The 22861-nt window shown below is 39.9% G+C and overlaps 1 protein-coding gene and 1 pseudogene across 5 annotated transcripts in view; both read right to left on the bottom strand.

Annotated features, from left to right (window-relative positions):
• MECOM (MDS1 and EVI1 complex locus) overlaps window positions 1-22861 on the bottom strand; it is a 573098-nt gene that overhangs the window by 206547 nt on the left and 343690 nt on the right. The gene's annotated exons all lie outside the window — the stretch shown is intronic.
• On the bottom strand, window positions 5219-5913 carry LOC101438024 (V-type proton ATPase subunit E 1-like; annotated as a pseudogene).

Raw genomic sequence — 22861 nt, forward strand, 5'->3', positions numbered from 1 at the left:
ATCAGTGCAGCTTGTTTAAATACACAGATAATGTTTAGAAGAATGTGGTTATTCTAGAAGACGTGAGGGTGTTTTAGTGAACAAATGCCTACCTAGATGTCAGAGAGGGCTACAGAATACTCTCTTGAGGACTTGGAAGATGGGGGCAGTTACACTACCCTCCCTTGTTAAATATAATCAGAGCTAGGCAGGTACTAGACACTCAGGTAATACTTGCTGGACTTGAACATCTAGACTCTCTATCTGTGGCTTCAAGACAGGTAAGAGAAGGGAAGAAACAAACCTATGCAACACCAAGGCTGTTCGAACTTCTCTACCATGTTCAATAACAGAAGACAATCAGTGATCCAAAGCTGAGCCCCCACAGACCGTCAATTCATGCTCAAGGCACAGCTTGGGGGCTACCAGGACCCCTGCGGCTCTACCCACTGCTGTGGCAACTGCCGAGTTTCTTTCACATGTTCTACCCTACTTGCCTGAATGGTTTCATTTGCTGTTTTGTTTAACAGAAGGAAAAATAAATCTGGTGAATTCATCCAATTAGCATATTATGGATATTCAGCAAAGATTATTGAAAAAATGAACAAGCAAGTAAGTGTTTTTGAGCAATGGCAAGTTGTGAAAAAATGTGAATTAACAAATGCAATATTTTAGAATCACAACTAAGATACTATTAAACTGGCCTAAAAGACTTTTATTTTTAAATTTTAAACAGAACCAAACACAGAACACCATAAGGGGCACTCTTCAGATTATTTCTACATCCTTAATGTTTCTTATTTAAGCAGAGGTGGCACATACTCAACTAATCTTTTTTTAAAGAGGTACCAAGGATTGAACCCAGAATCTCATACTTAAGAAACAGGCGTTCAACCACTGAGCTACTTCCGCTCCCCAACCACTGAGATACTTCTGCTCCCCAATGAGAGTTGTTTTTTCATTTGTTTGTTTGTTTTTCAGGAGGTACTGGGGATTGAACCCGGGACCTCATACATGGGAAGCAGGTACTCAACTACTTGAGCTATATCTGCTCCCCTTGACTACTCTTACATAAATTATTCCTTACCAAGACAACGATCACCCAAGAAAGGTATGTAAACAGCACTACTTGATTAATTTATGTCACTCTTCAGCTTGATACACAACTTATTCTAGTGAGGAGATGGTAGGGAAAGAGGGAGTTAAATAAAAAAGCTGAATTGAACACATGAATAAAGGAATATTTATCATATAGGTAAGCGAGATCTTTGGATTTCCAGTCAAAAGATGAAAAATGAAATCATTTTCATATATGCAACAAATTACAAGCCAATAATCTGTAATGTTATCAAAAGTTTGACTTTCCTCCTTCCCACAGGACAAGAAAGTTCCTTGCCATTCCTTGCCATCCAAATGATCACACATGTTGAAAAGGTTTTCTGAAAATTGCACTCATGGAATGCATGGCTAAACAGACTTAAAACAGGTTTAGTTATATATACGTCTGTTTCCTACTACTATTCATTCATATCTTCCACCTCTGTTTACTAAGTGCTCATTCCATGCCTGGCCTAGAGAATCATAAAACACCAGAGACAGAAGACACATTAGAGATCACCTAAAACCAACTGTTGCAAACTCCAGGACATTGGTGGCAGAGTAACACATATATGTGCAGAGTCAGGTATAAGATAATAGGGAGTGGTGAGGTCTGTGTGGAACTAAAAACACATGGCCAGCTTAAGGCATTCAAACTTAATTTCTTTCTTTTTCTATTTTTCTCTCTTTTGAACTCTGTTTTGGGCAGAAGCAGCCTGCAGGCTGGGCATCTACAATCCTGATTATTGTTTAACCCCTTTATTTTATTTTTCTTCAAATAATCAGTCAAGTCCTGTTTCCAATAACATAAATCCAATGAACTAGAAGCATTAAGCTCCTCTCTCTGCTGTTTTCCCTCACTGTTCCCAATTTACCATATGATTTTATTTTCTGGTTTTATTTTGTTTTGTTTTTTGTTTTTCTTCTCCCTCCTCTTGATTATATTGAGCTAATGCCAAATAAATAGCCCTTTTTCAGGGAGACAAGGATGAGCATCTCAACAATACAAGCAGACACAACTAGCTATCTAAGGAGGACTCCTGTACACAGCTGTAAGAAAAAGGGTCACTTTAAAAAATTTATGAATATTAAATCCAAGTGACCACAAAGCAGTAAAGTTGCTTTCATGTCTGGTCAATTTCTTATCACTGTCCATACATGAGAGATGTGTTTACAAGGAATTTTCCGGTCCTCCCACCCTCAGTGAATCAAATGAATCAAATAACTAGCATAGTATTTGACTCAGCAAATACTTGTAATGGTGAATACAGTTGTGCCCTTAATAGCATCCATCATGTTTTAAAATACTCTGTTAAACTATTATGCATTAACTAATTATAGAAAAGATAATTTTAGTATTGACTTAATTTGTCTTTTGTTCACATAAGTATAAGACAGCCAAAACAACTTGTCTAAAATGTTTTACTGTCTCCTCAGTTCCTACTCTTCCAAACTTGTTAGCTCCTAGATAGAGCCAATTGACAAGTAACAAAATTTATGAAAATGCAAATTAAATATAAATGACCTATGTTATATAGTGAGAAAACATATCATCATTGTACTCTAGGCCACATGTATATGCCGCTGGGAGAATCAGAAGTCAAAATATCCCTTATGTTCTAACCGTAAGTATTACTGAGCCACATAGAGAACAAAAAAGTAAGATACCTGATGCAACATCATAGAACATAGAAAATCCCCCATTACTATACTCAATTCCCTAAATATTCAAATAGCCATAAAAACCTTTTTTTTTTAAACTATGGTGTTAGTTATAAAAGAATTAAGAACATCCTTAATTATTTGGCTCATTATAAACATAACTTCAGTGTCCCTTTTTTCCTGCTCCTATATCACTTTGTGCTTTCCTCTATTTTTGGTTCTTTAAATGTTATTTTAGCATTGGTTTATATAAGTAGATATCTCTCTTCACAGTCAAACTCTTTCTTGAAGCATGTACTAAGTCCCTACTATGTGCCAGGCACTGTGCTAAGGTTCATGGTATATAGCCTATGCTCTGTAAACATTTATTACAATGAGATCCTATGGCAGGGGCTTAAGATTTCTTTGGCCTGGCAGCAGTAAATTCACATTACTGTGAAAGGAAGGACATTTATAATCAGAATGAATGAGGTTGATACAAAAGGTAGATAGGACTCAATAAATATTAATAGAATTAGTGAAGCTCTTTTGAAAATTAAACCTCCTGAAAACTGCATTTTTATACGTTTATTTATTGTGGTAGTTAACAGTGCACTCTGAGAAGGAGCTACTTAATTCATAATATAATCATCTTCAGTGCAGTTAATTAATTCCAGATTTTATTACATTACTTGAGTTCACTTAATGCTTTAATCTCATGATAGAGGGAGGTGGAAAAGATAGGTGCAACAAGGCATCCCGAAAGCCAAGCAGAATTATAACCTGCATCTCAATTACAAGGCAAGAACTAATAAATGATTACCTAATTGTGGGGGCTGGCAAAAATTCACAAGGCAAGAGAGTCCAAAGCACTCCAGAAGTCTGAGACCTGATATCTGAGTTCCACAGTGAGGGGAGAGAGGAAGAAAGGAAGGGGTGGGTGGTGGGGGAGACAGTGCACGCACGCACAGAGGGCAGCAGGCAGAGGGTGCCTTGCCAGCAACCAGGGCCTCCGGGATAATGGTAAACTTATGCAAGAAATAAACCCGTCGTTACAATGGACACGTTGACTGTCAGCACCAAAGCCTGGCCCGCTGGAAATCAGAGTTGCAGAAATATATGATTAGTGTTCTGTTTCATGCTCACTTTCATGCCACACCTTTCGGTGGAGGTCATCTTTCGAGTCATTAAATAATCTTAGAGTGATATGTACACAGAAGAGTTTGTTCCTTATCTTTTCCATGTCACACCTGGTGCTTTCCATAGGCTCTTTGTTCTTGTTTTAACAAAGTTGTCTAAAGGTTTTTTTCCCCCAATGGCTTTAACTCAGCATTTTAACCCCATAACAACCACAGTTACTGGGGACGTCTCTATACCTAAGCATGCATTAGTTGTTAAAAAAAGATAATAGAGAAAAATGCATTTTGGTTTCAAACACTATAATTCACTTTGGTTAAAGATTTTTCTTTTATAAGTACATCTAGTTAAATTGCTACCCCTGCATTCCTTTCAAGTAAATATATTAATTCAATATTACTTGGTAACCTAATTCTGATTTAAATTTTGTGTATGACACTGATGCACAGGTATTTTAAGTAAAGCATTATCCAGGTAATAAGTTCCTATTAACATCTGCCTTTCCATAATCACAGTAGAATATTGTACAATAAATATAGCATTTTATAGATTAATATGTACCAAGGAAATATTAATTCTGTTGATCATTGCAAGGTTGATCATCTCAAGCCTGTGACAGATTAGAACCACATCACAGATGAAAAACAGAAGATTCCAAGAAATTAGGTGACTTATCCCAAATGGAAACAGGAATTGGAAGAATCCAGACGAGAACTAGAGTCTCCTAGGTCCCCATCCCTGAAGCATTCTTGGCTTCTGAGACACCCCATGGACCCATCTTGATTTTCCTCCTGCTGCTCTGTCTGTACTTCTTTGCCTTCCTTTTGGATTCCTCCTTCTCTCTCAATCTCAAAATATGGGCAAGGCTCAGGGCTCATTCCTTTGCCTTCTTTTTTCCACCACATAAACCTTTTGTTTTAACAAACAAAGCTTTTACACGGCTTAGATTTTAAATTGCATTTACAGATAAAGAAAACTTCTATTCTAGGTACAAATAGAAGCTTTAGACTTAAAGACAGAGAATACCAGACACATCGCTCTCCAGGCAAGATGACAAGAACTAGAGAAGAGCGGAAGTCTCAGGGAAGTTCACATAACCACCATCCGATCCCTTCATGCTGCAGAAACAACTGAGAGTTGTATTACTTTTAAGTGAACTAGAGGCAGGTGCCTGATCATTTTAAGTGAAACTTCCTCCCCCTGTTAACAATTAGGCCAAGGGCATTAGTTATAGAAGGGTATTCCACTGATAAGTACAGTATTAGCAAAGAGGAGGTTACATAGATAATCTTGGTTCTTCAAACATCAGATACTTCCATATCATAGCAGTAGAAGAGTGGAATGAATTTCACCTCCCAAAGGCTTAGTCCAAAAACTTCCTGTTGGAATTTGCATCAAACAAGGCTCCCAGTACTTCTGACATTATCTGCTAGTGTATGAGATCCACCCAGCTTTCTAGGGTTTTGGAAACCTTTATTGTTTGCTTGCCACTACAGATCTCAACACCACCAGCTATATCCTCAGGCAGGGAGGCCTCCTGATCAATTTGGACATCAATATCTTTCTTGGAGGCAATTTTGTACATAGGAATCGCTTTTTGTACGGCAGCCTTTACCAGTGGGAAATCCTGTTTCTTGCAACAAATTCGGGGCTCCAGCAACTGGAACAAACCATAGAGGACCAGTCCATCCAGCAGCAATTAGTCCCTGGTTGCAGCTTTTCCCACCTTGCCGAGCCTCTACTTTGTTTCATTTAGTAAGTCTGTGATGAGGTCAGCTCTGGCTCTGAGGACTTTAAGCCTTGCTTGATTCATCAAATTGGACATATGAATTTTCTTTTGCTGCCCAATCTGCTTTTCTTTCTTTTCATAGTACTCCATAATCTTTTCATAGTACTCCATAATCTTCAGTCTTGGGTTTGCCCAAGACAAGTTTTCTCAATGTTGAACTCTTCTTTTGCCCTTGCGTCTATTTCTTCTGCTTTCGCATTAGCTTCTTGTCCAATGAAAGCCACCAGGTGCTTAATCTGCTTTTGCCTGTCAGCATCGCTGAGGGCCATGGCAAGAGTGAGGCTAGCCCGGTGGGCAGCAAGTTCAAGTTTAGATTTGAAAGGGGCAGTGAAGGGAAAGGGAGAAGAAAACCCCAGTCCTTTGCCTTCTCCTCCTCCCTCTCTCCCTAAATGATCCCATCTACTTTCAAAGCTTTAAATATCATATATAAGTGGATGACTCCCAAATTCCTGTCTCCACCCCATACTTCTTTCTTGGAATGAAACTCATACATCCAACTGCTGACCTGATAGCACCTCTTTGGGGTCTCACAGGTACATCCAATTTACCATGTATACACAAAATTTCTGTTTATTCTTTCCAAACTGGTTTCTCTCCTGTTATCCTATATTCTGAATGGGACAGCAGCTCTACTGGTCAAATAATGACTTTAGTTTCGCTCCCTATCTCTTACCATTATCGTCCTATCAATAATTCCTAGCCTTTCTTCCTCCTACCCGAATAAATCATAAATCCTTTCACTCCTCTCCAATCCACTGTCATCACTTCAGTCACTTCCCTTGAAGTGACAGCAATCTTCTACTTCTAATCTTATCCCATCCAATCATTTACCAGATACCAAAGTAATCTTTTAAAAACATCCTGTTAAGTTGCAGCCTGCTTAAAACTGTAAATCCCATTAGAATTTTTAAAATGTAAAATGATTAACAGGTAAGTACTCAAATATTTCAAAATAAATTAAAAGATAAGCAGTGAAAAACCTCCCTATACCATCCTTGCTTCTATCTGCCTAGTGCCCTCCTACCTACCACATAACCACTATTCTCACTTTCTTGTGTTCCACTGCAATCTGTATACAATCTAAACATCTTACCCTGGCTACAAGCTGCTGCTTCCCACACTCATCTCACTCCACTCCCCTGGCCTCATTTGGTTTCGTGAATTAACCACATTGTTTCCTGCTTCAGGTCTTTACACCTGCTATTCACTTTAGCTGGATCACTCTTCCTTTCTTTTCTATAATCTTCTGGTCTCTCCTTAAATGTCCCTCTCAGCAAGGTATATTCTTCTTTGCTTACTCAGCAAATGAATCACAAGTTGTAAATTATATGCGGACCTATTCAGTTGCCCACTGATTCTCTCACTAGATTACAAACTCCAGGAAAGCAAGTGTTGTGTCTACTTATTTTACCATTCTCGAGCTAGTACACCTAAAACGGAGAAGAGGTGCTCAAGATTAGGTCTTCAGTAAAAATTAAATAAAGTTCATTGGAGTAATACTTCATTTTGTGTAAGCACCGAGACTCTAATTAGACATTGCTGAATATTTATATTTATGCAGTGAAGTATATTATACCGATTGAGTTAAAACCAACCCCCATCTCTCCAAAAAAGTGAGGTAAGGTTCTTAAAGAATTCTATGCATTGAAGAATGTCACAGCTTTGTTCACAAATGCTATACTAGACATAACAAATATTCTATCTACTTTTTTAAAGTAAAAGGCAAATAAGAATTACATATTTTCACATGACATCCTACAACAATGTTCTTCTAAATCTAAAGCTATTGCATATAACTCCATGCACTGTTATGAAATTCCTTTGTCATTCGTTGCTTAAGAATTTTCTTTTACTTTTGCACATGCTATTTCTTTTTTAATGTAAATAAAGACATTTAGGTTGCTAACATTTCAGGAAAAAACATCTTTAATGTGTGTGAAGTGTTTATTTCTTCTTTCCTTTTTAAAAAGGGAGGGGCCCAGTGCTTTGCCCTGAATGAGCTTGTTATGATCAACTTTGTGACTGTCTCGCCCCATAAAAGACACGTCTTCCTTCTCATCCTGAGTGTAGTTGTACATCGAAGGACTCTTCCAGACATTTCCCTTTCAGATCTCAAAAGGAAGTATTAATCAAACAAAAGATGGGGAATTATGACATTTAGCCCCAAGGTTTACCTCAAGTGGCCAAGTTTTAGTTGATCACAGGGTACAGGTGACTATCCATCAAATAACCCATCATAACACACATTAAAACGTCTGGGTTAATCAGGACAGAAGCCAAGAATAATATTTTTTGCTGACACTCAATGAAGAGTACCAAAGGAATTCCCCTGAAACTGCACTCTACAAACATGCAAGAACTGAGAAAAATATATATATGAAAGGAATTCTGCCTGACAGTATTTTAAAGAATGCAGGACATTTTAAAAATGAAATATTAAATAATAGTTTCTATGACATATGCAAATTTGAATTACAAAAATTTTAAAGTGATCTTGAAAGCAATATAAAATAGGTTTACACATGTAGTCTGACCCTTTCAAAAATATCAATGAATTTAATAAAACCATTCTAAATATATTAAATAATAACAATGACACATAAACTGCATGTCCTCACACTCTCATTTCTTTTCCAATCCTATCTTTCAAGAATGTACTTCATCTGTAACTCAATGGCAATTACATATTTAAAGGAACTGAGAGTTATGGAATGTAGACTGAAACAGTAATATATCTTCGCTTTACTGTTAGAATTACTATGGCTTTTAAGTGTAAATACTGGGATTAGCTTTGTTTCCATACCTTCCTTGTCCTAGGCTGATATAATCACTGATACCACAATCTGGAGACCCCTTGTAATTACCCTTGGAACTCTGTGGGAGAAGGGAGAAAGCATGAACCTGAGAGTCAAGGACTTGAATCTTGCTTCCCGTCGTGCACGGGACTACCACGGAGTCCAAGCCACTCGGTCACCTTGAACCTCCATCTCCTCACCTGTGAAGTGAAGGTTTGGGCCTGATGACATCTGCATCCCCTGCATGCTGGTGATTCCACGAGGAGAAGTAGAAGCAGTCCTTATGAATAGTTTGAGGCAAAACCAAATATCACAGAACACTATCACATCAGCGCCAGCATTCCAAATGTGGGACAGGTGGGACCTCTGACCATTTTCCCTATTTATATTCATCAAAAAACTGTTAACACCTCTAGTACTCTGTAACTTTCTGCAATTACCACAAATAATTAGAGAACTCACAAGATTCACCTGGGCAATTTTGCAAATAATTTCTCAATAATGTTGTAGCTTTATAAGATTAAAGACATTTTGTCCCTATTAAAAAAATATCCATAACCTCTTCCCACATATCTTAGATGCACAGATATTCAATATTCATTCAACAATTATTGATTGAATACCTACTACGTGTTGAACCATGTGCTAGGTACCGGTCGCACCAAGTGAAAACACGCAGCCCCTGCCCACAAGTCATTTAAATTAAGGGAAATATATGAAAATGCTGATGCTCAATCTTTTTTTTTCCCCAAGATTTATTTTATTTCTCTCCCCTTCCCCACACCCCCCGCCAGCTGTCTGCTCTCTGCATCCATTTGCTGTGTGTTATTCTGTGTCCACTTGTATTCTTGTCAGCGGCACTGGGAAACTGCATCTCTTTTTTGTTGCATGATCTTGCTGTGTCAGCTTTCCATGTGTGCAGCGCCATTCCTGGGCAGGCTGCACTTTCTTCATGCTGGGCGGCTCTCCTTACGGGGCACACTCCTTGCACGTGGGGCTCCCCTATGCAGGGACACCCCTGCGTGGCACAGCACTCTTCACATGCGTCAGCACTGCGTGTGGGCCAGCTCCACGCGGGTCAAGGAGGCCCGGATTTTGAACGCTGAACTTCCCATGTGGTAGGCGGGTGCTCTATCAGGTGAGCCAAATCTGCTTCCCTGATGCTCAATCTTTTATGACCCCAAAATGTCAATTTCATGTGGCTCAACCTAATAGTTTTATAGCAAGTTGTGTCATCTAACAAGCCAATCCTTAATAGTACCATAGATGTTTTGGAAAGTCCCATTAATTCTGGAAACTCATTGTGATTAGTGATTTCCTAGATGGTATTGCTTAATACGGATTTTTGTTCATTTTGTTTTTGGTGTATGGGTATAGGTGTGGTTGTCATTGTTGTTTAGAAACCTGCACGAAAAATGATTCATTTCTTGTGCTTTGTTTTGATGTCTTTTCCATAGCCAATTAACAATGGACTGATTTGCTATCTCCTCAGCATTAGTTTACTTACAACACAGGCTAGTGTATACGCACATACATACTAGACAAAATTTGAAGGCACTCTCCTTTTCCTTCTTCATAGGCATAGCCTTACTTTGTTTCTGAAAGCCAGTTTCCCTAAAGGGATTTTAGACTATTTGAGAGTACGATTAGGGACTAATCTTCTTTATCTGACCCACAGCCACTATCCCCGGGCCCTATATGTGGTAGACATAACAAAATCGCCAATTGAATAAATGATAGATTAAATTATAAAGGGAAACATTGGATTGAAAAGACAAAGTAATATCCAAACAAGAAAGCCATGGGAAAAAAGATAATGCATTTCTTGCCAATCCTACTAATTCTCACATTTATGGCACTGTCAGCTATATCATGTCTTAATGTTATTTTTCACAATGGCTCTAAAAAATGATATAGTATATGAGTTTTCAGGTATGTCTAGCATATCAGAATGCTTTGTGTATTGGATAGTAATAATAAATGCATTTAGTTATGTCAGTCAGTACAAGTAAATTTCCAGCTTTGCCTTGGGAAAGGAAAATATTTGTCAGGAAAATGAATAATAATGTTTGCATTGTGATACAATAAAGGTAAAGCTTGATAAATTTATACAAAGAAGATGGACAGTTCAAAATATCCAAACACAATAGGCTTTCCTGAAATGGGACTTTCTTTAAAAATAAACAAATAGCTGAAAATCCCCCAATTTTGAGTAACTGCCTTAAAATTTGAATACCAACCTATCTAAGGAAAATCGAAAACACTTCCCCAAATGATTAGCATGTAGTGCACGTATCAATTGCTTCATAGTGTGAGAAATGTCAAATGGCACTAGAAACAATGCCATGCTTTCCTGTACAGTGCAAGCATATTTCTTCTTTAGACACAGTTTACATAATACAGGAAATGGCTTCATCTGGTTCCTGGTCTTTTTGATCAAGTGAAAAGCCTTAAAGTAAAAAGCATTTCTTTTTTGTTTTACTTTTTTTTCATAGTTTTCTTTTTCACAAAATCTATTTCCTAAATTGTAAGTGAGAACGGGACAAGTATGGAGAGTGAAGTCTGCTAAGAGACCCTTTACTAGAAGGCCAGCTCATGACCTTCTCCATGAGTTCTGCAGGTGGGAGGAGGAGGAGGAAGAGGAGGATGTGGTAGAGGGGAAGGAGGGAGAAAAAGAAGAATGAGAAGTATGCCATTCAGGAAAAGTTGGTTCCATAGATAAATATGTTCACTTGAAAAAAATTATAAACTCAAGGACCAAGAGGTAGGAACTGCTTGGAGTGTTTGAGAAGCAAAGGGGTCACTGTGGCTAATTAGACACTGTGGCTAATTAGAAGGCAAGGTGGTATGAGAAGGGGTCAGAATGGAGCTGAGGTCAGACCCATAGACAGTTTTGAGCCATGGTAGGGACTTTGCATTTAACTGAGTAAATTGAGAAGCATCTTCAGCATCAGGGAGTTCTGAGCAGAGAACTTGACTGACTTGCCTTATGTTTTTAATCAGTCACCTTGGCTGCAATGCCGAGAGCACATCAGAATACAACAAAGGTAGAAGCCGGGAGACGGATCGGGCACATATTATTTTCATCAGGCAAGAGACGATAGTGATTTGGACCAGAGAGGAGGAGGTGGCAAGAAGCAGATGAGTTCTAAATGTATTTTAAATTAATAAACTGACATGATTTGATGACTAATCATATGTAGGTGCGAGGACTCAAGATGATTTCAGTTTTTTTGACCTGAGCACCTGATTGAATGGGGAAGACTGAAGGAGGAGCAGGTTTGAGGAGAGAGGGGAAAATAAACAAAACAAGAGTGCTGTACTAGATGTGTTGGTATCAAGATTCCTATTAGGCATCTCCAAAGCTGGAGTTGATGGGAGAAGAGTGAGCTGGACTCAGCACTGTAGGGCTGGTATTTGAAGCTGTAAGACACAGGAAGAGAGAACAGTCCTAGAGAATGAGTATGAACAGAGATGAGAAAAGGTCTAAGTACTGAGCCTCTAGGTGCTCCAATGCTTAAAGGGTGGAAAAAGCACAAGGAATTTATGCTTAAAGGGTGGAAAAAGCACAAGATATTTAGGAGCACCAGTGCAGTAATAAGAGAAACAGGATCAAATGGTTTGTAGGAAATCGAGTGAAGACAGTGTTTCAAAAAGGAGGAAATGATTAACTGTGTCAAAGACTTAAAGTAAATTGGGCAAAATGAGGCCTGAGAATTGACCACTGGATTTGGCATTACAGAGGCCACTTGTGGCCTTAACAAGAAAATATTTTGGTGATGATGAAAATGGGAGAAAAGGAAAAACTGCAGATTATGGTATTTTGCTCAAAAGAGGAGCCGAGAAATAATGCAGTAGTTGGCATGGTAAGTAGGATCAAGAAAGGTTTGTTTCTTAAGAGAGAAGATAGTACAGATTGTGTTTATATATTGATGGAAAAAACCTAGCTAGAGAGAAAATCTGATGATGCTGTAGAGAAAGAAAGGGAGGAATTGCTAGGGTAATGTCTGTGGGTGGGTGAGTGGGGACAGACCCAAGGGAAGGAGTTCACCCTGATGGGAGCAATGAGCAGGGGTACTGAAGAGAAGGCAGAGTGAGAGAGGAAACACACAGGAGGCTTAGTCAATGTGGTGATGTGGCAGGTAGACCTTCCATCTTCTCAATGAAATAAATAGGGAATGAAGAGGTGAGGAGATAAAAGATTTAAAAGACTAAAAGAAGTAAGAGAAGATGAAATTGTTCTTTAGAATGAGATTTGGATTTAACTACGGTTTGAGATTGGCCAGTTGACAAGAAGGGAGTTGAGGGTGTATGCAAAGGAGTATTCATAAATGAAGGGTTGTGACACGGGATCTCACCAGTTAATACTCCTGAACCAGGGGACCCAACAGGACAGTGAGTGACCAAGAAATAAACTTCAGTTGTATCAAGCCACTGAATTTGGGAGGTCTGTTATTTATTGCACCCTAACCTAATCTAGCAAATTCAGCATAAAAGGATCTTTATGACCCAGTCTCATCTTAACACTCAAGCCTTATACCCCGTGATCTGCCATACACAATTAGCTATAGTTTCCTAGGCTATCCAGAGCTTCTCCCTTTCTTGCCCTTTTCACCATGTCAGCCCTGCTTGGTTACTCCTCTAGCCATTCATTCCATAACTATTTTATTGATCACTTCCTCAAGTAGGCCATGCATGAATTTACCACATTGTATAGTAATTATCTTCCCCACCAAATCCTCCTCAGTACCTGACTCACAGTTAGAACTTGTTTATAGGTGGATGAATTGAATGAACTCTCATCCCTGATCATCTATTGTTTCAGGAAGGAGTGATGAGCAATGGGATTAATATTTGAGGCATAGATCCTAGGTTATGCCTCAGTATGTGCTCTGTGCCAATATAGCATCAATTTCTCTGCATACTCGCATCCATTGTCTTAATACTTCTCACAACTACATTTTGAGAGGGAAATGTGGAAAGAGTGAAAAATATAAATGAGAAAAGAAAGGAAAAAGACAGTAAAAGGCTATTTCAAGAAGGGGATGGGAGAAAGGAAGAAAAGGAAAAGGAAATTAAGAGAATAAAACTGAGGCAAAGGGGGGAATGAGGTAAAGAAAATGGGGAGAAAGAAAAAAGAAAGCATTAAAGGCAGAAACTGATAGAGAGGAAAGAGCAAAGAAGATCATAGGGAAGGGATAGTTTTATGGCAATAAAGAAATGGCTTATACAGGGTTTAAAGGAGTTTAGAAAGTCTAGGAGTAAGCCAGAGGATTCTGGAATATTTATAATTATCCTTTATTCCTCTAAATATTTATGAATGTTTATTAGCAACAATAATAGCCAACATTTATTGAATACCTACCATGTGAAAAACATAGTGCGGTTCTCTTTACAGTTATCACTACTTCAATTTCCTATGATGACCCCTTCAAGTAGGAATTACTATTTTCCTCACTTTTACAGAAGGGGAAAGCAAGGCCCTGAGTGACTTTCTCAGTCGTGAGTGGGATTGCCAAGCCCCAAACCCAGACCCGCCCACACTCTTCTCCCCCTGGCTTATCTCCTCTCTGCCCACGCTCTTTCTGCAGTCAGGACAGACCAGGTTGGATTCTGATCCCACTGTCAGGGTTTCCTACATCTCGCATCCTTGCAGGCCAAGTCCAGAGGAAAACTGAGACGGGAGGTGCGGGGAATGGCAGGTCCACCCTGCCTGACCCCGAGGCCCCCAGTGTGGACCCAGACGCTCCTCCAAGACACACACTGTCCTCTTTGGCTCTTTTAACCTTCATTTGGATTTATCTATTTATTCTTTTTAAAATGCCTCAGTACTCACAAGTTGGGAATCTAAGAACACAGACAGATACCATTTCCAGTGACGCCCGCCTTCTTCTGAAGGAGAATAAGAAAGAGAAGGATTGGACCACCTTACTAATGGCTAGAAGAAAAGCTATCAAAAAGCTGAGAGCCTTCTGATGCTGGGCTCCTAAAAGGCCCAGGTGCTTGCATCTGTTACATTCTCTTTCCCATCTGGGCTCTCAGACACTCTACACTCTGTTCTTCTCACTGTATTATAATTATTTTTAATGTTCAGTCTCCCCACCAGACTATGTCTTTCTGAAGAAGAGGGATCGATTATATTTGTATTCTAAGCACTCTGCTCAGTGCCTCACACATAGGAATGTTATAAATGTTTAATGAATAAATAAATGAAGAATGGATGTGTGGATGAATATCTGTACTACATATATGTCAGAGTGGCAGTCTACTCTTTCCTTTGGGATAATCTCCATCCTCCCCCGATGTCTTGACATGTTAGGTCTTTGGACAACATTCTCCAGAGGTATACAGATCAGGAATAACAAATCCATTGCCCTATTCTGCCACATTACCCTCCGGCATCAACAGCCATCATTCCTAACTGATCTCCACACATTCTCACAGTCCCAACATAGAGTCTCAGAATCCTTTACAACACAGTACTCCAGGCAGCCATTCACAGTAAAAGGGGAAAAGCACAGAAGTTGAAATCAGTTTGTAATTCCAGGTATCATCACCAGACACATGACATCATAAATTGCCTAACACAATTCAAATAGGAAATTCAAATAGGAACCCAAATGTTTCAGACTAAAGTCATTTGTTCTTTTGGTCAATAATTATTTTCCCAACATTTTCAATAAGAGCTTGCCCTTTCTTAATTAAAGTTTGAATTTTAGAAGCTAATTAAGAAATGATATGTTTAAATCTAAAAATGCTAATGTTTTCTGTAATTTACAATAACTTTCAAGGCCTGGTGAGGAAATAGAAAACCATTTGACAGGGTCTGGGCTAAAAGCCATGGATGGCATCTACTGTTTAGTGTTGTATAATTTACAAACTTCTGTTCTTTCAACAACTACTCTGAGAACAAAGTTGCTAAGTAAATACACAGCTCAAAAATAACACAGAAGAGCTAAACCAACCCTCACATCTTGCACAAAGGTAGTGGACCCAAAAGGGAAGATAATATTCACAAACAGCTTGCCAAAAACATGCAGATATTAAACAGTCTCATTACAGAAAAAAAATTTAAGTTTCTCACGGTGCCTCAATGAACCAAAAATCTTTTGATTCCATGAGTAAAATGAATTTGGGTCTGAGGCAGTCACATCCACAAAGTTTGATGATTTGATTTTATGCCTATAGCTCTGTAAAACGAGGAATGGGGCACAGATGTCACCCAGACAAATGCCATGTGCCTTCACATATGTCAAACATTTCCCACTTACAAGAAATAGAATTTTAATCAAATCTTTTTTATTACATGTTGCAGTTGGCAAGGAAAAAGAAGAAATCTTTCCCATTATTCTTCTTTTACATCTGACTCTCTTAGAATTCTCATAACATTAGCAGTCACAGTATTTAGTAAATTAGACTGAAAAGGGCATGGTCTCAGAGATAAAGAAATGGCCTTAACTTTTTCCCCAGGACCTGCAAAGGCTTATTAAACATCTTTGACTACTGTGGGCCAGCGAGCAACAGAACCCAGGGATGGCGGCGCGAGTGCATTGACAATAATACTGACTTAGGCTGTCAAAAGAGTTGTATTTGCTTTATAGCAACTCCCTGCCAATTCTTGCATTAAAGTTTAACAAGTCACTGGAATACTACGACTCAAAAGATAGTAAGCAGGGAATGATACCGAAAATTTTCAAAACTCAAAGTTTCCACAAAGGTTAAACAGAATTAGAAATGTGGTAGGATATTGTTTAGTTTTATTTTGTTTTCTTTTCTTGTTAATATGACACTCAAATTAAGGTTAATATCCCAGGAAAAAAATTCCTTTTGTTAACTGGTGGTCTCTGGCTTGAGACCTCACTGAAAGGTTGCACTTGAAAAGGCTATGAAAACATCAGCCACTGATCCAGAAGTTCTCAACAGCTCGGAGATGCAAGGTCATCCATAATTGTCTCCATCTTTCTTTCCTCTCTCCAGAGTATAATTACTTCAAGAAACAAAATCCTGGTTTGTTTTACTGAAATCCAGAAACTCACCGCTTATATAGCAAAAGCCACTTCCCTTATCCCTGGTTTAAATATCCCCAACTGTCACCACTCCTAGGTATGTGCCACAGGACAATGCCTAGCCCTTAGTGGAACTAATTTTCAGTATCTACATATTTTTAAAATATCAGCTCAATGGTCTTTAGCATCTACAATAAATTGGTCATATGGAAACCGGTACTAACATTTGGTTGGGAAGAAGGGAGGTAGATTAGCGTGGGAGAAAGAGAACAGGATACATCTTGGAAATTAGAGTCTCAGGTCCCTCACTTACATGCTATGAGAAAGCAGGAACGTTATTCAATCTCTCTCATCAGCCCTATGCATCAATTGGGGAAATAATGCCTACCACACAGAGGTGACATGTGTAACATGACTGTGGGCACACGGGTGACAGTACCTCAACAAATTAACTGTTTGGGTTCATAAGATGAGGGTCAGGAAACATTTCAAAAGTTCAACATTTCATTAGGACTGGAATAGAAGCTTATAAAGCACCTCTCCAGAAGCTCACATGTCCGAAGGATTTAACCGGTAGATCACTAGTGACCTTGGCCAGAGCAGTTTCAGAAGAGCAGTAGAGGCAGGGACAATTGCCTAGAGGAATAATGGCAGGGAAGGAATGGAGAAAAGCAGCTCCACACCACACTTTCAAGAAGTGTGTCTGTTGTTGATGTGGGAAAAGTGGGGTTTGTGGGGAGTGGGGTATATGGGAATCCCCTATATATTTTTAATGTAACATTTTGTACGATCTATGTATTTTTGAAGAATAAATAAAAACATATCTAAAAAAAAAAGAAATGTGTCAGTGAAGAAAAGGAGTGAGAATTATAGGGTTGTGGTACAGGTCTTGGAATGTGTGTCTGTTAGGTCTTTAGGATGGGAGCAATTTGAAGATTTGCATGGCTGAAGGTCCAGGCCAGACAGAAACAGAATGGCAATATAATGTATCACCCAAACGAGGCATTTTTGAGAGTGAAAGTAGATGCTATTAATAATTATCTGGGACAAAAAGAGTAAACTGGGACTGTCCCAGGCATGCTAGGAAATCTGGTGACACTAAGGATAAAGGGAGATGCTGAAGAGAGGAAGAAAAACTGATGAAGTAAGATCCTTGAGGAGGGAGGAGAGAGTGGGATCTGAATAGAGGCATAGCTGGTGGGTAAGACAGGAGTAAAAAGGTTAGCCCTTTCTCAAGTGCCAGACACAGATCTAAAACCAACTGTGCCCCATCCTCAGAGAGCTTACAATGTAGCTCAGCAATTCTAGTGGTGTAAACGGAGGGGAGGAAGGGATTATCTTTCAACAGGAGAGGCTGCGACCGTTTCCTCTTGAGAAAATGTCCTTCAGTTTCCCTAGGGGGCCCCATAAGTAATTTGAAAAGCATAGTCAATATTATAATTCAGTTTATGTTCTCTTATTTCTAGCCACATATTTATTTTGAAGTTTTGAACATCAAAGAAATTTTGTGTGCGTGTGTATACACATACACATATATAAAAAATATAGATTACTAATAATTCTATGAGCAACTTGATGAACTTGATGAGAAAGCTGAGGCTGAGAGGGGTTAAATTACATATCAAAACGATCCACTTTTGTGAGGATCATTGTGAGCATGTTGGACTATGGACTATGGGTCTGTGCTACAAAGGTGGTATGATTTTTGTGAGTCATCACAACCATGCCAGGGTAGGAAGGAGTCCCTCTAAAGCAATTTCACGAACATTTACCGAGCCCCTTTAGGGCACTGGGGGAATGTAAGTCCATGGTTTCCATGCTCAAGAAGTAGAACTTATCAGAGGAAAAAAATCATTTAAAAAAATCTGTGTAGGGGAGCTCCACGCTCAAGGAGTGTACCCCATAAGGAGAGCCACCCAGCGCGAAAGAAAGTGCAGCCTGCCCAGGAATGGTGCCGCGCACACGGAGAGCTGACACAACAAGATGACGCAACAAAAAGAAACACAGATTCCCATGCCGATGACAACAACAGAAGCAGACAAAGAAGACGCAGCAAATAGAGAGAACAGACAATGGGGGGCGGGGGGAGGGAGAAATAAATAAATAAATCTTAAAAAAAAAAATCATAAACCACAAAATGCTAACTGGGAAAGAGCATGCTTTTGGAGCACAGAAGAGGAGTTAAAATTCTGATCTGCAAATGTGTCACAAAAGAGTAGGCAGGTAAGCAAAGTTTTGAAGAGTGGGGCAGTGATTTTGACAGAGACATGGTTGGTAGAGGGAAGATCAGGGGAAAGTGTCCAGGGAAGGCCTTGGGGAAGCCCGAAATCAGAAGCAGAGACAACGAACAACAAGGCACTGAGTTTAAGAACATGAGGTGTGGGTCGAGCAAAGGAAGAGATAACACGGGGAAAGAGGAGATATTCCTAATCATAGCTCTCATAGTTAATTACCAAACTAATGACTGATTTCTACAGAAAACAGGGGGCCACTAACTCTGATTTAGCGTGAGGGTGAACTGGCTTGCTGCATGCTTCCTCTTAGGCAGTGCTGAGAGGATTTCTAACCCTGTATGCTATCTGGTCCCCAGTCACTTTCTACTGAGATGTGATGAAACGTGCCAAGAGTGGCATAAAGATAAGAGAAAACTTACCTACCAGGAGTGGGGATTCGGTGCAGAGGCTAACACCCAACCTTATCTTACACACTCACCAGGACAACTTTAGGGCTTTGTCTTTTGTATACTGCTGTATTCACCATATCCATGTGGACTCCTGCAAGCTCACTAATCTTGCCACAAGTTCTAGGAGTAATGAACATTAAAAATCATTTGAAAGCTCTTTCTCCTATGCCAGACCACAGCTGACCAAGGTAGAATCAACTAAACTTAATAAAGCTCCTTCTTTCAGAAATGAAAGATGACATGTTAATTATTTCTAGGATAGTGTTCACCATCCTAGGAAAAAATTTGTTAAAAACAGAAAATGCCAATGAATGTCTACAAAAGGTAGATGATAGCAGATGCATTCATTAAGAAACCCATACAATGATGGAGCATGGTTTAAGAAAAAAGACATGGTTCTCCAGAGAACATGTGAAATATACTGGGTCCAACCTGTGAGGCTCAGGACATCCAGAGTCATCTGATGCATTCATGGCTGTAACCAAGACAGGAAGAACTACCTGGCCAGGCTTCCTACTTGACCTCAAAATAACTAGCTTAAGGAATTCAGAAACCAATATTCAGTGAAAGGTCATCTCTTCACCCTCCCCACTCAACCCCATCCCTGAATAATGTGTGTGCCCCTTCTAGAGACTTAATCTGGGACTTCCACTTGGTAGTGAAATAAGAAGTTAGAAATTCATGAATGGATGTTGGAATTCCTTTTGCTCCACAGTCATGGGATCTGCCTCTTTATTCCAAGAAGCACATGGACATTTGCAAGGCCTATGATACAAGGGAAATAGACAGAAAAACAGATAGGGAAAACCTTACCTAAAATCACCATCATGTACAGTTTTCAATATTGAAAACAGAAACCAATTTGTGGCAAACTAATACCTTTCAGTGAAAGAACATGTAACTGTTCACCAACCATGACCACAGTCCCTCTGCTCAGGCGGCCACTGAAGGACCTGAACCCTGCCTCCGCGGCCTTTCCTTCAAACAAAGCACTCTTGTTCTATGGCCTCCCAGCTGTGACAGGCATGATAAAAATGGAGATTGTTTTCATACTCCATGTGCTGTTTCCACACTGACAGCAGCATGGTTATTCGCCAAATAATCAAAGGATTTTGGCGTTTTTATAAATTAAGTGTTCAGTTTTGACAGTAATCTGTGCAAGGAGGACTTGGAGGATGGACAAAAAATGTCTTCTTTCCCATGCATAGGAAAAATGCCTCCTTGGCTACACTTCAGCACAGTGAAGTTTCTTTTGACCAATAGCTATGACATCGGCCCAGTTGTAGCCCTGCTCTCTTGGAAGGATACAGGGAAGTGTTTCTTTCCTCCATGACTTGCAGGAATGTGTCCTGGGGCTTCCTGAGTTATACAAGAAGGATTTTATTTCACTAGAGTATACGGCACGGGGGTGGAGAGGGAAGAAGTACGGGAACTAACATTCAGTGAACTCCCTGTGCTCTGCGCTTTCATAAGTCGCTTTGTTTCAGCCTCACAATAACCCTGGGAGGTGAGTATTATCGTTCCCAATTTACCGATGAGGAAACCAAGTGTGCTCTTGTGTGGTAATAAAGACTGTGTCCTCAGCAATCCACCTCTAGAAATAGAAGGATGGATCAGTCAAAGTATGAGAACGAGAGATATAGATTTCTCCTTTGTAAACAATCATCTTAATGGCTGGAAATTCTCACACACATATGTTCTGCTCTATAAGTTTACATCTGTTTGCCCCAAAATAGTTTTACAGTTTTTGAAACATTTTTATGGACAATGTCTCTCAAAACAGCAGTTAAGAATTCTCTGAGTGGGAGGTGGGTTTGACAAATGAGAAAACTGACTTTCTGAGAATTTAGACAAATTGCCAAAGTCACAGCTGATGAATAGAAGAAAAGGGACTCAGTGCAGATCTGATTCTTGGTTCAGTATCTTCCATGTCACTCTGGTTCTCTCTTACTGAGAATGAGAGAAACACAGAACCAGAACTTTCCTCTTACTAGTTCAGGGAAAGGATGAAGACAATAGGCTGGGCCTCAGGGCATTCATCCAGGTTGCTTGGAAGAACTTGTTCTAACAACTACAAGATTCAGCTGCAGGGACTTTCTACTGAGGGTATTTCCACACCCTCCTCTCCACTGTCCCCCTCCCCTTCTCTGCTCACGCGCTCATCTCAGCAAATGAAGTCACACCTGATACAAATCGAAGTTACCTTGTAGAGTATTGGCCCTGAGGTAATAGCTCTTCTTACTACACACATCTCATTTACTAGGCAGCCGAGCACTAAATCCAAAATAATCAATACAGGAGCACAGAGTCAAATCTAGGATGGTTTTAGGCACCCCCATATGAATAACGAAAACTCTTCCCTTGCTTTTGGGAGGAAGTGAACAGAAGCACCCCAAGATGACAGTGCAGCAGACCACTCACAAATCCAGAGCACAGTTAGAGGGACAGTTTCTTTCACTTTTAGAAAGAAACTATAGACTTGTCTTTGCATCAACCACTGGGCTAGTCTTTGTGTCAGTGGGTTACACTTCTGCTAGCCAAATTTCTTTATTTTTTTAAAAAAAGATTGGTTTATTTTGTATTTATTCTCCCCCCCCCCCCCCCCCCCCCCCCCGCCCTGCTGTCTGCTCTCTCTGTCCATTTGTTGTGTTCCTCTGTGACCGTCTCTATCCTAGTCAGAGGCACGGGAATCTGTGTCTCTTTTTGTTGCATCATCTTGCTGCATTAGCTCTCCGTTTGTGTGGCACCACTCCTGGGCAGGCTGAACTTTCTTTCACGCTGGGCAGCTCTCCTTACAGGGCGCACTCCTGCGCATGGGACTCCCCTACATGGGGGACACCCCTGTGTGGCACAGCACTCCTTGTGCACATCAGCACTGCATGTGGGCCAGCTCCACATGGGGCAAGGAGGTCCTGGATTTGAACCGTGGACCTCCCATTTGGTACGTGGACGCCCTATCCTTTGGGCCAAGTCTGCTTCCCTAGTCCTCTGGAAGTATTTCCATTATTTGGAAATGCTGACTATGAGCCATCCTATAATTAGTAGAAAATAAAATCTATCCCTCATTACCACTTTTTAAGGTGTATTTCTTAGTTCACTTTATTCCCTTTCTGAAGGGTAAGCTTAGCACACATTACCATAAATGTGTCTGAAAACTATGTAAAACACCAAGACATTCTATTTTATAGTATTCTAACACCAACAAAACTTGAATGTGGACTTAGCCACTGTTGAAGAGGATAGAAAATTGAGCATAATAGTAACTTGATTTCTTATCCTTCAAGAACACGGAAATCCCTGTATCTAACAGATGTCATCTTCTGACATCTGAGTAGACTTTATTTCCTTTCTAGAAGGTGGCCTACAAAGTCTTCTGCTCTTCCTAGATTCCCCCTTAATAAAGGAAGTAAAAGAACTACTTTGAATGTTATTTATGATTGGGTCTAGGGGGTGATAGCTGCCAGATGTGAGAAACTTCATGTACGCTAGTAAAAGATAAGGATCCCTGAAAAGACATCAATTTCTACCAAGCAAACGCGAGTCAAAGTGAACACTGCAGCTTCTAAAGTGGCTGACAGTAAATTCAATTAAATCTCCTTGGGTGCCTGCCACGGGGATAGGCACCAGAGAGGAAAAAATGAGGAAGATGAGCCAGAAGTGGCTTAGAGGCCAGCAGGGGGCAGAGGCATGGTATCACTGGGCCAGGCTAGCAGCTGCCCACGGTGCTGTGGGA

This window comes from Dasypus novemcinctus, chromosome 4 (assembly GCF_030445035.2).
Source record: "Dasypus novemcinctus isolate mDasNov1 chromosome 4, mDasNov1.1.hap2, whole genome shotgun sequence".
In the NCBI taxonomy this organism is placed as follows: domain Eukaryota; kingdom Metazoa; phylum Chordata; class Mammalia; order Cingulata; family Dasypodidae; genus Dasypus; species Dasypus novemcinctus.